This window comes from Oncorhynchus mykiss, chromosome 18 (assembly GCF_013265735.2).
Source record: "Oncorhynchus mykiss isolate Arlee chromosome 18, USDA_OmykA_1.1, whole genome shotgun sequence".
In the NCBI taxonomy this organism is placed as follows: domain Eukaryota; kingdom Metazoa; phylum Chordata; class Actinopteri; order Salmoniformes; family Salmonidae; genus Oncorhynchus; species Oncorhynchus mykiss.
The window spans coordinates 50,956,197-50,969,794 of NC_048582.1; positions in this window are offsets into that span (position 1 = coordinate 50,956,197).

The window sequence follows — 13,598 nt, forward strand, 5'->3', positions numbered from 1 at the left end:
TCCCACTATTCTATGTTTCTAATCATTTGGATTTTTTCTGAAAACAATCTAATTTAATTGAAGGTTAACTTTATTTTATAATAAAGGTGTATATTATTGTATTAGGATTGAAATGGACTTTTCTCACAGTTCACTTCTGTCCTGTCAGTTTTCCTACCAAGCATAATAAAACTCCACAGACATTAAAGTTTAGAAGAAAACCCCTAGATAGCACACACACACACACACACACACACACACACACACACACACACACACACACACACACACACACACACACACACACACACACACACACACACACACACACACACACACACACACACACACACACAGTGAGCCAGGAGTGGTGTCATATTTTCTCAGATGAAGAACAGTGGTGCTCTCTGGGTTTTCTCACTGTGTTTCTCTAGCTCTATTCTCCTCCAGCTGCCAGGTGTAATCTGGGTATCCAGACATCAGCAAAGGGCGTGCGTGCGTACGTGCGTGCGTGTGTGTGTGTGTGTGTGTGTGTGTGTGCATGTGTGTGTGTGTGTGTGTGCGTGTGTGTGCGTGTGTGTTTGTGCGCATGAATGACTGTGTGTGTGTTTACCAAGGCCGTCAACTCTTTCTCACTACACTAGAAGATGACTTAGGTGTCTTACAAGGTGTGGCATCGGTGGGAAAAGCAAGGCCTGTAGGGAGGCTAGCTGTGCTGTTTGAAACAGATCACAGAACAGGAGAAATAGAGTTCAGAAAATAACATGAAGAAAAGTTGGTTTAGATAAGCCCCGATAGCCTGGAGTTTCCAACATCTTCATATTTCTGGGAGGAAAAACAGAAATCCTATTAAGTTTGGACTGAGACAGTCCCCTGAGTGCGATAAGGATGGTTTAGTATGTCCAGAGAAAGGTGTAACCTGACATCTTTTATGTGGCGTGCTGCATTTCTGAACTCTGTCCTGATTCGTTCTACCGTCCCACTGTACGTGAGCCGGAACTGATGGAATCATATTCAGGGGATCTTTTGTGTTTGTTTCCACAGGCATTGTGGGATTGTAAAAGTTGGACCGCCTGTGTGTGTGTGTGTGTGTGTGTGTGTGTGTGTGTGTGTGTGTGTGTGTGTGTGTGTGTGTGTGTGTGTGTGTGTGTGTGTGTGTGTGCGTGTGTGTGTGCGTGTGCGGAGCAGGATCCTTTCCAGGGCCAGAGAGGAACAGTATCTTTCCCACACATTATCACACATGGCTACAACTATCATCATATTTCATTTAGCACATTCATTCCCTCCTTTATAGAAAATAAGCAATCAGAGAGCTGCTTAGCACACACACACAGAGAAAGCTGAATGGCCCACATGGTGCACATCCTGGTGTATAGTCTGACCAAGTTTCCAGTGGTTACTGTAAAAGGTTCCCCTGGCCAGACCATTCAGAAGTGGACTTGGGAAAAGGGGAGAACTGACTGGAACTGATCTAAAATCCACATAGAAATAGACTGTTGACAATAGACTGTTGACAATAAACTGTGGACAATAGACTGTTGACAATAGACTGTGGACAACAGACTGTGGATAATAGACTGTGGACAACAGACTGTGGATAATACTGTGGACAACAGACTGTGGATAATAGACTGTGGACAACAGACTGTGGATAATAGACTGTGGACAATAGACTGTGGATAATAGACTGTGGACAATAGACTGTGGACAATAGACTGTTGACAATAGACTGTGGACAATAGACTGTGGACAACAGACTGTGGATAATACTGTGGACAACAGACTGTGGATAATAGACTGTGGACAACAGACTGTGGATAATAGACTGTGGATAATATACTGTGGACAATAGACTGTGGATAATAGACTGTGGACAATAGACTGTGGACAATAGACTGTGGATAATAGACTGTGGACAACCGACTGTGGACAATAGACTGTGGATAATAGACTGTGGATAATAGACTGTGGACAACAGACTGTGGATAATAGACTGTGGATAATAGACTGTGGACAACAGACTGTGGATAATATACTGTGGATAATAGACTGTGGACAATAGACTGTGGACAATAGACTGTTGACAATAGACTGTGGACAACAGACTGTGGATAATAGACTGTGGACAATAGACTGTGGACAATAGACGGTGGATAATAGACTGTAGACAACAGACTGTGGATAATAGACTGTAGACAACAGACTGTGGATAATAGACTGTGGATAATAGACTGTGGATAATAGACTGTGGATAATAGACTGTGGATAATATACTGTGGACAATAGACTGTGGACAATAGACGGTGGATAATAGACTGTAGACAACAGACTGTGGATAATAGACTGTGGATAATAGACTGTGGACAATAGACTGTGGACAATAGACGGTGGATAATAGACTGTAGACAACAGACTGTGGACAACAGACTGTGGATAATAGACTGTAGACAACAGACTGTGGATAATAGACTGTGGATAATAGACTGTGGACAACAGACTGTGGATAATATACTGTGGATAATAGACTGTGGACAATAGACTGTGGATAATAGACTGTGGATAATAGACTGTGGACAACAGACTGTGGATAATAGACTGTGGATAATAGACTGTGGATAATAGACTGTGGATAATAGACTGTGGATAATATACTGTGGACAATAGACTGTGGACAATAGACGGTGGATAATAGACTGTAGACAACAGACTGTGGATAATAGACTGTGGATAATAGACTGTGGATAATAGACTGTGGATAATAGACTGTGGATAATATACTGTGGACAATAGACTGTGGACAATAGACGGTGGATAATAGACTGTAGACAACAGACTGTGGATAATAGACTGTGGATAATAGACTGTGGACAACAGACTGTGGATAATAGACTGTGGATAATAGACTGTGGATAATAGACTGTGGATAATAGACTGTGGATAATATACTGTGGACAATAGACTGTGGACAATAGACGGTGGATAATAGACTGTAGACAACAGACTGTGGATAATAGACTGTGGATAATAGACTGTGGACAACAGACTGTGGATAATAGACTGTGGATAATAGACTGTGGACAACAGACTGTGGATAATATACTGTGGATAATAGACTGTGGACAATAGACTGTGGACAATAGACTGTTGACAATAGACTGTGGATAATAGACTGTGGACAACAGACTGTGGATAATAGACTGTGGATAATAGACTGTGGATAATAGACTGTGGATAATAGACTGTGGATAATAGACTGTGGATAATAGACTGTGGACAACAGACTGTGGATAATAGACTGTGAATAATAGACTGTGGACAATAGACTGTGGACAATAGACTGTGGACAATAGACTGTGGACAATAGACTGTGGACAACAGACTGTGGACAACAGACTGTGGACAATAGACTGTGGACAATAGACTGTGGACAATCGACTGTGGACAATAGACTGTGGACAATAGACTGTTGACAACAGACTGTGGACAACAGACTGTGGATAATAGACTGTGGATAATAGACTGTGAACAATAGACTGTGAACAATAGACTGTGGATAATAGACTGTTGACAATAGACTGTGGACAACAGACTGTGGATAATAGACTGTTGACAAAAGACTGTGGACAACAGACTGTGGATAATAGACTGTGGATAATAGACTGTGAATAATAGACTGTGGACAATAGACTGTGGACAATAGACTGTGGACAATAGACTGTGGACAATAGACTGTTGACAACAGACTGTGGACAACAGACTGTTGACAACAGACTGTGGACATTAGACTGTGGATAATAGACTGTGGACAACAGACTGTGGATAATAGACTGTGAATAATAGACTGTGGACAATAGACTGTGGACAATAGACTGTGGACAATAGACTGTGGACAATAGACTGTGGACAATAGACTGTGGACAATAGACTGTGGACAATAGACTGTGGACAACAGACTGTGGATAATAGACTGTGAATAATAGACTGTGGACAATAGACTGTGGACAATAGACTGTGGACAATAGACTGTGGACAACAGACTGTGGACAACAGACTGTTGACAACAGACTGTGGACATTAGACTGTGGATAATAGACTGTGGACAACAGACTGTGGACAACAGACTGTGGACATTAGACTGTGGACAATAGACTGTGGACAACAGACTGTGGACATTAGACTGTGGACAATAGACTCTGGACATGTGGTGATGGTCATTTCAGAAACTCCACACCTTTAAGTGTATGATTTAGTTTGAACAACACGTCTACATCGAGGTATCATCACTCCCATCACTTCTTCCTCCTCTTCCTCTTCCTCCACAATAGACCAACAGCTTAGACAATAGACACTACCTACTGTACATTACAGAGAGGTGGGGTCCAGGTCCAGAGGGTGGAATGTTAACCGGGGTCAGTCTGGGACTCTGGAAGAGCAGCTGCACTCCTGACTGAAATGAAAACAGGCCGGAATGAGGCATGATGTACAACTTGTAGTGTGTGTGTGTGTGTGTGTGTGTGTGTGTGTGTGTGTGTGTGTGTGTGTGTGTGTGTGTGTGTGCGTGCGTGCGTGCGTACGTGCGTGCGTGCACGTGCATGTGTGTGTGTGTGTGTCAGGCTCTTGCTGTACGACTTGTGATGGGATATTTCCAAATCCCTCCTTCAACATTGCTGCTGACATGTTCAGCAGCACCCACCGCCTACAGAGCTGGAGATTCTCACTGCTGCACATCTGGTAGACACACACACACACAGTCACGGACGCAGACAGTATACACAAACCAGTTCTTACCAGGATTCTGCAATCACATTTTTTTTTGAAAAATCAACAATTCCCTGCATATTATGCGAGGTCTTGTACATTTGACCAATCACTGCACTTCTGCATTAAACAGTAAAATCATTGCAGTTTTATCACACAAAACTGACCCATCGCCGTAGTGCAAATAGAGGGCTCCTAATTTCAACCAATCACAGCATTTATCACGTGATTTGGTTCAATCAAGCCACACGTCAACAAACGTTTTCCCTCTTCAGCACACGTTCTCTACAAATTCGACAAAATCAGCAAAATGTCAGAATTGTCCCAGCAAAATCAAGCATTTTTGCCTGCAAATATCACAAATAATCTCTGTGAAATCCTGGAGGGACTGACATACACACATATACACACAGTATACACACACCGACAGAGGGATGGGGATAAATCAACACAGACACACCCGGCTCTCTGTGACCACTTCCTCTTTCAGCTAAATGGGCATTCGCAGCATCTAGGACCCCAAGGATCCCACCTCTATGGGCGTCCCCACAAAGCCTATAGGGAAAGCGGTCGGTATAGTAAACAAACAAGGTGGTCCTTCTCCCCTGTCTGATCAGAACGACCTAACTTCAAAGGTAAAAACCTGGGGCTCAATTCAACCCGTTTTGATGTAGTTCCTTGGTCCCCAAGTCCTTGGTCCCAGGCAGAAACAGTTAATGGACTGGCAAAACTAGGAAGCCCTAGGTTGAGTCCCTAATGGCACCCTATTCCCTATATAGTGCACTACTTTTGACTTTTGACCAATTGGCCTCTGGTCAAAAGCAGTGCACTACTATGTAGGGAATAGGGTACAATTTGGGACGAAACCCTGGTCGTTCACATCAGGAGCCGACAGGGTATTATATTGTTAAGGTATTTTTCCAAACTTTAGAAAAGGTTGGGAATGGGTACCAGGATATAACCAGTATAGGGATAAGTGGCTTATCCCTATACTATTGAGTTGACAATCCCACTCCTTTCCATAAGGTCAAAAGAAAGTCTTATCCGCAAATCCAATTCACAATATCAAAATTGAAACTGTTACTACAGTCTTTCCAGGGTGAGAGTGAGAGTGAGAGAGAGAGGGGGAGAGGGTGAGAGAGAGAGAGAGAGAGAGGGAGGGAGAGGGAGAGAGAGAGGGGGAAAGGGAGAGGGTGAGAGTGAGAGAGAGAGAGAGAGAGAGAGAGAGAGAGAGGGAGAGGGTGAGGGTGAGAGAGAGAGAGAGAGAGAGAGAGAGAGAGGGTGAGAGAGAGAGAGAGAGAGAGAGAGAGAGAGAGAGAGAGAGAGAGAGAGAGGGAGAGGGTGAGAGTGGGAGATCTTTCTGTTATTGTAATAGGGCACATCTGCTGCTGGACCAGTCAGGTGGGCAGTGGTGTGTATTCATGAATGCCAAGGAATCCAAGCTTCCCCCAAAAATGTATCAAGAAAAAAAGAAGGAAAAAAACATCAAAATAATGTATCTTTCGTCTCTCTGTGTTTCATAATTTTCCTTAAAATTGCAAGAGGCTGAATCTATCTCACTGGAGAAAGCATCTGAGCGAGTGAAACAGCTCCCCTCTGTTTGGGCATCTTTCTGACGTTGTCTGGTCATGAAGAGTATGACATCGTTGCTGCCTGTAGCATTGAATGCCAGTGAGCATTTAGCCTCCCTTGATATTTTTTAAATATAAATAATAGCCAATCAGCGTTGCGCTAAACTGACTTGCTAACTTGCTTGACCATGCTGTAGGTCATTTAACTGTTTGTTACATGCAATGTGCTTTGTGGACTTGACCGGACAGAGGTTGCCATCCAGTTTTGTTATGAAACCAAGGTGTGGTGAATTTATTCTGCCACTGTCTTCTTATTGTCTCGGCCTTTAGGCCTATATGTGACGGCCACAAGGCATACGTACTAACGGGTTATAGAGCAAACAACGCAATTATAACAACACATAGGTTGTAATATGGCTTTTTCTTCTGGCTTGGCTTCCCCTGTGATTTTATCCACGCACCGCTACTGCAGGTGGGAAACCCTAGGAGAGATACTGGATTATTGTTTCCATTCAGCCACAAGGGCATTAGTGAGGTCGGGCATTGATGTTGGGCGATTAGGCCTGGCTCGTAGTCGGCGTTCCAATTCATCCCAAAGATGTTCAATGGGGTTGAGGTCAGGGCTCTTTGCAGGCCAGTCAAATTCTTCCACACCGATCTCGACAAACCATTTCTGTATGGACCTCACTTTGTGCACGGAGGAAAGGGCCTGAAACAGGAAAAGGCCTTCCCCAAACTGTTGCCACAAAGTTGGAAGCACAGAATTGTCTAGAATGGCATGATGTCCTTTCACTAGAACAAAGGGGCCTAGCCCGAACCATGAAAAACAGCCCCAGACCATTATTCAAGCTCCACCAAACTTTACAGTCCGCACTATGCATTGGGGCAGGTAGCTTTCTCCTTGCATCCGCCAGACCCAGATGTGTTCCGTCGGACAGCCAGGTGGTGAAGTGTGATTCATCACTCCAGAGAACGTATTTCCACTGTACCAGAGTCCAATGGCGACGAGCTTTACACCACTCCAGCCGACCATTGCCATTGCTCACGGTGTCTTAGGCTTGTGTGTAGCTGCTCGGCCAGGGAAATCCATTACACGAAGCTGCCAACAAACAGTTATTGTGCTGACGTTGCTTTTAGAGGCAGTTTGGAACTCGGTAGTGAGTGTTGCAACCGAGGACAGATGATTTTTACGTGCTACGCAGTTCAGCACTCGGCGGTCTCATTTTGTGAGCTTGTGTGGCCTACCACTTTGTGGCTGAACCGTTGTTGCTCCTAGACATTTCCACTTCACAGTAACAGCAGTTACAGTTGACCGGGACAGCTCTATCAGGACAGAAATTTGACAAACTGACTTTTTGGAAAGGTGGCATCCTATGATGGTGCCACTTTGAATGTCACTGAGCTCTTCAGTAAGGTAATTCTACTGTCAATGTTTGTCTATGGAGATTGCATGGCTGTGTACATGATTTTATACACCTGTAGGCAACGTGTTTGGCTGAAATAGCCGAGTCCACTAATTTGAAGGGGTGTCCACATACTTTTGTATATATAGTGTATGTACCCAACCTCTCAGTTGTTGTCATTGGAACCATCAGGAAAGTCGATGCAATGAAAATGCAGTTTTTTACAATCACTTGGGCACTAATTTCAGAACCTTGTGGTCATTTTTCAAAACTCTAGACACAAAACTCAAAATGGTCATCACTTGTAACACAGGCTGTCCAATGTTCAAAACATTGCATTGTGCATTCATATCTTTAAAGAAACCTTGCACTTGCAGAATCATTGGTTCAAATAACTAATTTATCATGAAGTACCATAGGAACGTTCATTTAGATCACCCACACACACAAGATACCGATAGTTTCACTGTGTAGTTGTTCGTTCAGTCATTAAATATTGTAGTACAAAATATGTGATACATGTTTCGTTATGTTACTACACGTAAATACACCACTGTAAAAGGACTGGTAGAGAGAATACTACAGCCACTCATTGAACAAAATATTAAATGTATTGATGAAATACAATAAAATCACAAAATAGGTTTCTTTGAATCAAAGAAAAAATAATTAGCTACAAAAAAAGAAAAAAAATACAGTAAAACGCCAACTGCAGTGTTCCTTACCTGGCTTACTGTAAAAAGCTAAACAAATGATTGATTACTGTACTTCTATATTTCCATCAACCCTGTCTTGTGGATTTGGCCACAGGTTCTCATCCACATCACAGTGGATGTTTTCATTAGCCAAACATCTTGGGAAGAATCTTCGGGCATGGCGAATCCAGGCCTGACACTGGTCTGCCGTGATGTCATTGCATGCGTCATCCATGGCCTGGCGAAGGGCGGCTTGTTCGTGAGGGCGCCTATCATATACCTTCCACCTCCATGTGGAGAAAAATTCCTCAATCGGGTTAAGGAAAGGAGAGTATGGGGGTAAGTACAGGGTGGTAAATTGTGGTTGGGCCTGAAACCATGCTTGCACCATTTGAGCATGGTGGAACCTGACATTATCCCACACAATGACATAGGTCATGCCATCTGCTCTACAGACCTGATTTAGCTAATCAAGGAAGGTTACATTCGAACAGCAAATCATGTGGCTGCCTGCAACTCAATATATAGAGTATATAGAGTAGAGAGCTTTAGATGTTGTTTGACCAAACATTAGAACAGGCAAGATGAGTAATCTAAGCAACTTTGACAGTGGTTGAGACTCCGGCAGCGCCGGACAGGCGGGAGACTCCGGCAGCGCCGGACAGGCGGGAGACTCCGGCAGAGCCGGACAGGCGGGAGCACCTGTAAGGATGAGCCGGAGAGACAGCTTGGTGCAGGGGGCTGCCACCGGAGGGCTGGTGCGTGGAGGTGGTGACGGATAGACCGGACCGTGCAGGCGCCCTGGAGCTCTTGAGCACCGAGCCTGCCCAACCCTACCTGGTTGCATGCTCCCGGTCGCCCTGCCAGTGTGGCAAGGTGGAATAGCCCGCACTGGGCTATGCAGGCGAACCGGAGACACCATGCGCAAGGCTGGTGCCATGTAAGCCGGCTCAAGGAGACGCACTGGAGACCAGATGCGTAGACGGGCTATGCACCCGCACTGGGGACACCGTGCGCTACACAGCATAACACGGTGCCTGCCCGGTCTCTCCAGCCCCCCGGTAAGCGCAGGAAGTTGGCGCAGGTCTTCTACCTGGCTTCGCCACACTTCCTGTGTGCCTCCCCCAATACATTTTTGGGGCTGACTCTCGGGCTTCCATCCACGCCGCCGTGCTGCCTCATACCAGCGCCTCTCCGCCTTCGCCGCCTCCAGCTCTTCTTTGGGGCGGCGATATTCTCCAGGCTGTGCCCAGGGTCCTTTACCATCCAACTCATCCTCCCATGTCCAGTACTCCTCGCGCTGAAACATAGAAACATACAAAGCAAACTAAAGCAAACTATGGTCAGGGTGTGACAGTGGTATGATTGTTGATGCCACACATGGTGATTCCAGCATCTCAGAAACAGCTGCCCTCCTGGGATTTTTACACACTACAGTCTCTAGAGTTTACAGAGAATGGTGCGATAAATAAAACACATTCAGTGAGCGGTATTTCGGTGGACAAAAACACCTTGTTAATGAGAGAGGTCAGAGGAGAATGCCCAGACTCATTCAAGCTGACAGAAAGGCCACAAATGCTCAAAAAACAGCTGTTTAAAACAGTGGTGTGCATAATGGCATCTCTTAACATACAACACCGTGAATAATTCAGGCTGTTGTGGAGGCAAAAGGGGGTCCTACCCAGTACTAGATAGGTGTACCTAATAAAGTGGCCGGTGAGTGTACAGTAATGTCAAATCTGAAAACATGGTCTGGAAAAGTGGTACTTGGGACCATAGAAACAGTGTCTGATAAAGAATGATGATGAAATATTACATCCATAGATAATGTAGTCCAATTGGTTCATGTTTCACGGTAATGGATGTCAATGGATCTCGTTATCTTGAAACTTTCATGATCTAAACATGGAATATTGTTTGTCAGTTTCCATAAAACTATGCATTAAGAGTAATGCAACAGTTACTTATCATTTTGAGCAGATGAATCAATTGATAGTTAGATCCTTGTACTGAAATGTATAGACAGTCATTTCAGATGTAATGTGTGAATTGCATTTTGAAATGGTAATACTTTGATGTCAAGTTGTGTCATTTTGAACAGGTGATTTTAGTTCAATGAACAAATTATCTTAGATTTATGTGTATTGTATCCAAGCAATTGGAAAAAGTGTTTGAGTTTTGAAAAATTAGCATTTTGATCATTGGTTGTGAGTTTTGTGTCCAGAGTTTTGAAAAATGACATCAAGGTTCCGAAAGTGATTGTAAAAAAAAACTGTAAGACCCTTTAAGAGAAAACCAATGATTGGAGAATAATTTCTCAGCTGCAACTCCGAACACAACATGTCTTCATATTTAATTCACTTTATTTCACAGAGACATCGCTATATGCCACGACTTAACCTCAATGATGTAATGTAAACAGTTAGCGTATATTTGTTTTACAGCGTGGTGGATGATGCTACTATCCTCTAGACCCCCATAAAGAAATGTGGTGTGTGTGTGTGTGTGTGTGTGTGTGTGTGTGTGTGTGTGTGTGTGTGTGTGTGTGTGTGTGTGTGTGTGTGTGTGTGTGTGTGTGTGGTAGCTAGCTGTGTGGCTGAGGCTAAAACGCTCCACTTCAGCCCTTTTGCCTTGAGAGGCCCATGATTGATGTGTCTTGGAGATCATTTGAACAGGAAATGGCTGAGCTTTACCACACAGATAGTGCATTTTCATCTTCCTTGCAGACCACCAGGGCTCTCAGTCCCCTGTGGTTGGTGGGGAATCAATGGAGGCAGGAAGGAAGGAGAGGAAGGACAGGATGGTATGTATGGTTCTCCTGAGGAAAGGTAGTTAGTGAACAGGCATAAAAAGAACAGGCATATTGGCAAAACAACATTTATTACTGAAAAAGGACCAGTACTTACATGGAGTTCACTAGGTACAGACTACACCTTCGACATAAAACATTTGAGATAGTTTAAATGACTGCAGATTAACATGATTTGAAATGAGTTAGAATTATCTTTAGATGGTTGTAGATTGGAAGAGTCTTGATAGGTGTCGTCAGAGGTGGTGTTGTAGGATGGAGAGGAAGACTATGGATGGTTGAAGCACCATCATGGTTCTGGATGTTTAAGGCATCATGATGGATCTGGATGTTTAAGGCATCGTGATGGTTCTGGATGTTTAAGGCATCGTGATGGTTCTGGATGTTTAAGGCATCATGATGGATCTGGATGGTTAAGGCATCGTGATGGTTCTGGATGGTTAAGGCATCGTGATGGTTCTAGATGGTTAAGGCATCGTGATGGTTCTAGATGGTTAAGGCATCATGATGGATCTGGATGGTTAAGGCATCATGATGGTTCTGGATGGTTAAGGCATCATGATGGATCTGGATGTTTAAGGCATCATGATGGTTCTGGATGGTTAAGGCATTGTGATGGTTCTGGATGGTTAAGGCATCATGATGGATCTGGATGGTTATGGCATCATGATGGTTCTGGATGTTTAAGGCATCATGATGGTTCTGGATGGTTATGGCATCGTGATGGTTCTGGATGGTTATGGCATCATGATGGATCTGGATGTTTAAGGCATCATGATGGTTCTGGATGGTTAAGGCATTGTGATGGTTCTGGATGTTTAAGGCATCATGATGGATCTGGATGGTTATGGCATCATGATGGTTCTGGATGTTTAAGGCATCATGATGGTTCTGGATGGTTAAGGCATCGTGATGGTTCTGGATGGTTAAGGCATCATGATGGATCTGGATGGTTAAAGGAGCTTCATGGTTCAGATGGTTGGTGGAGCTTGACGAGAGGAGGATTGTTCGAGAGGATGGTTGCTTGGCTGTCGTAGGATCGGGAAGGGGAGATGAAGACTCTGAAGTGTTGGGATGGGAGTCCTGGTGGGCTCTGCTTCTTGGTGCAGAGTTGATCCCCTTTATGGATCCTGGAATGTAACAGAGAGAAGAGCAGAGGAGAAGAGACAGGAGGAGACAGGGAAGCCACTGGGCAAAAATGTGTTGAATCAACGTAGTTTCAATGTTCGGCCAGCCAGATAGGACCAGTTAGGAGTTGAACTGCAATATTGGACCATTCAGCAGGCCAGATATGACCAGTTAGATAGTACCAGTCGGCCGGTCAGATATGACAAGTTAGCTGGCCATATAGTAACAGTCGGTCAGTCAGATAGGACAAATCGGTTGGCCAGGTGGGACCAGCTGAAGGTGTGGGTGTGTGTGTACTATCTGGCCGTCCGGGCGACTGGAACCATCTTCCCGGCCGACTGGTCCCATCTTCCCGACCTACTGGTCCCATCTTCCCGGCCGACTGGTCCCATCTTCCCGGCCAACTGGTCCCATCTGAGCTCCAAAAGTGTTGGGACAGTGGCAAATGTTTTGTTGATTTGTTTCTGTACTCCAGCACTCTGAATTTGAAATGATACATTTACAGACGCACATATATCATACCCCCATAACCTCTCACCATTACAATAACAGGGGAGGTTAGCATTTTTGGATGGGTATGAACTTTCTCCATCATCATTATTCACAATTTTTTTCAGGATTATCTGTAATCATGGTAGCATCTACATTAATGTTGAAATGTTTAGAAACTATTTACAATTAAAAGGAACTCCAAAAGGACACAATACATTATTTACCATTCATCAATATCGGGCACATAATAATCTGATAGGTCCACCCGGCCGACTGGCTGTCCTCCTTCCTTCCTCTCTGGCCTCCTTTTGAAAAAGGTCAAAGGTAATCAAGGAGAGGCAGTGAGGAGAGGAAAAGTGGACGAAAATGTGCTAGTTTACAGATAAAAGGATGTAGCATGTTGTTTTTAATTGTTTGCAGTGGACGGAAATACAGTGCCTTGCGAAAGTATTCGGCCCCCTTGAACTTTGCGACCATTTGCCACATTTCAGGCTTCAAACATAAAGATATAAAACTGTATTCTTTTGTGAAGAATCAACAACAAGTGGGACACAATCATGAAGCTGAACGACATTTATTGGATATTTCAAACTTTTTTAACAAATCAAAAACTGAAAAATTGGGTGTGCAAAATTATTCAGCCCCTTTACTTTCAGTGCAGCAAACTCTCTCCAGAAGTTCAGTGAGGATCTCTGAATGATCCAATGTTGACCTAAATGACTAATGATGATAAATACAATCCACCTGTGTGTAATCAAGTCTC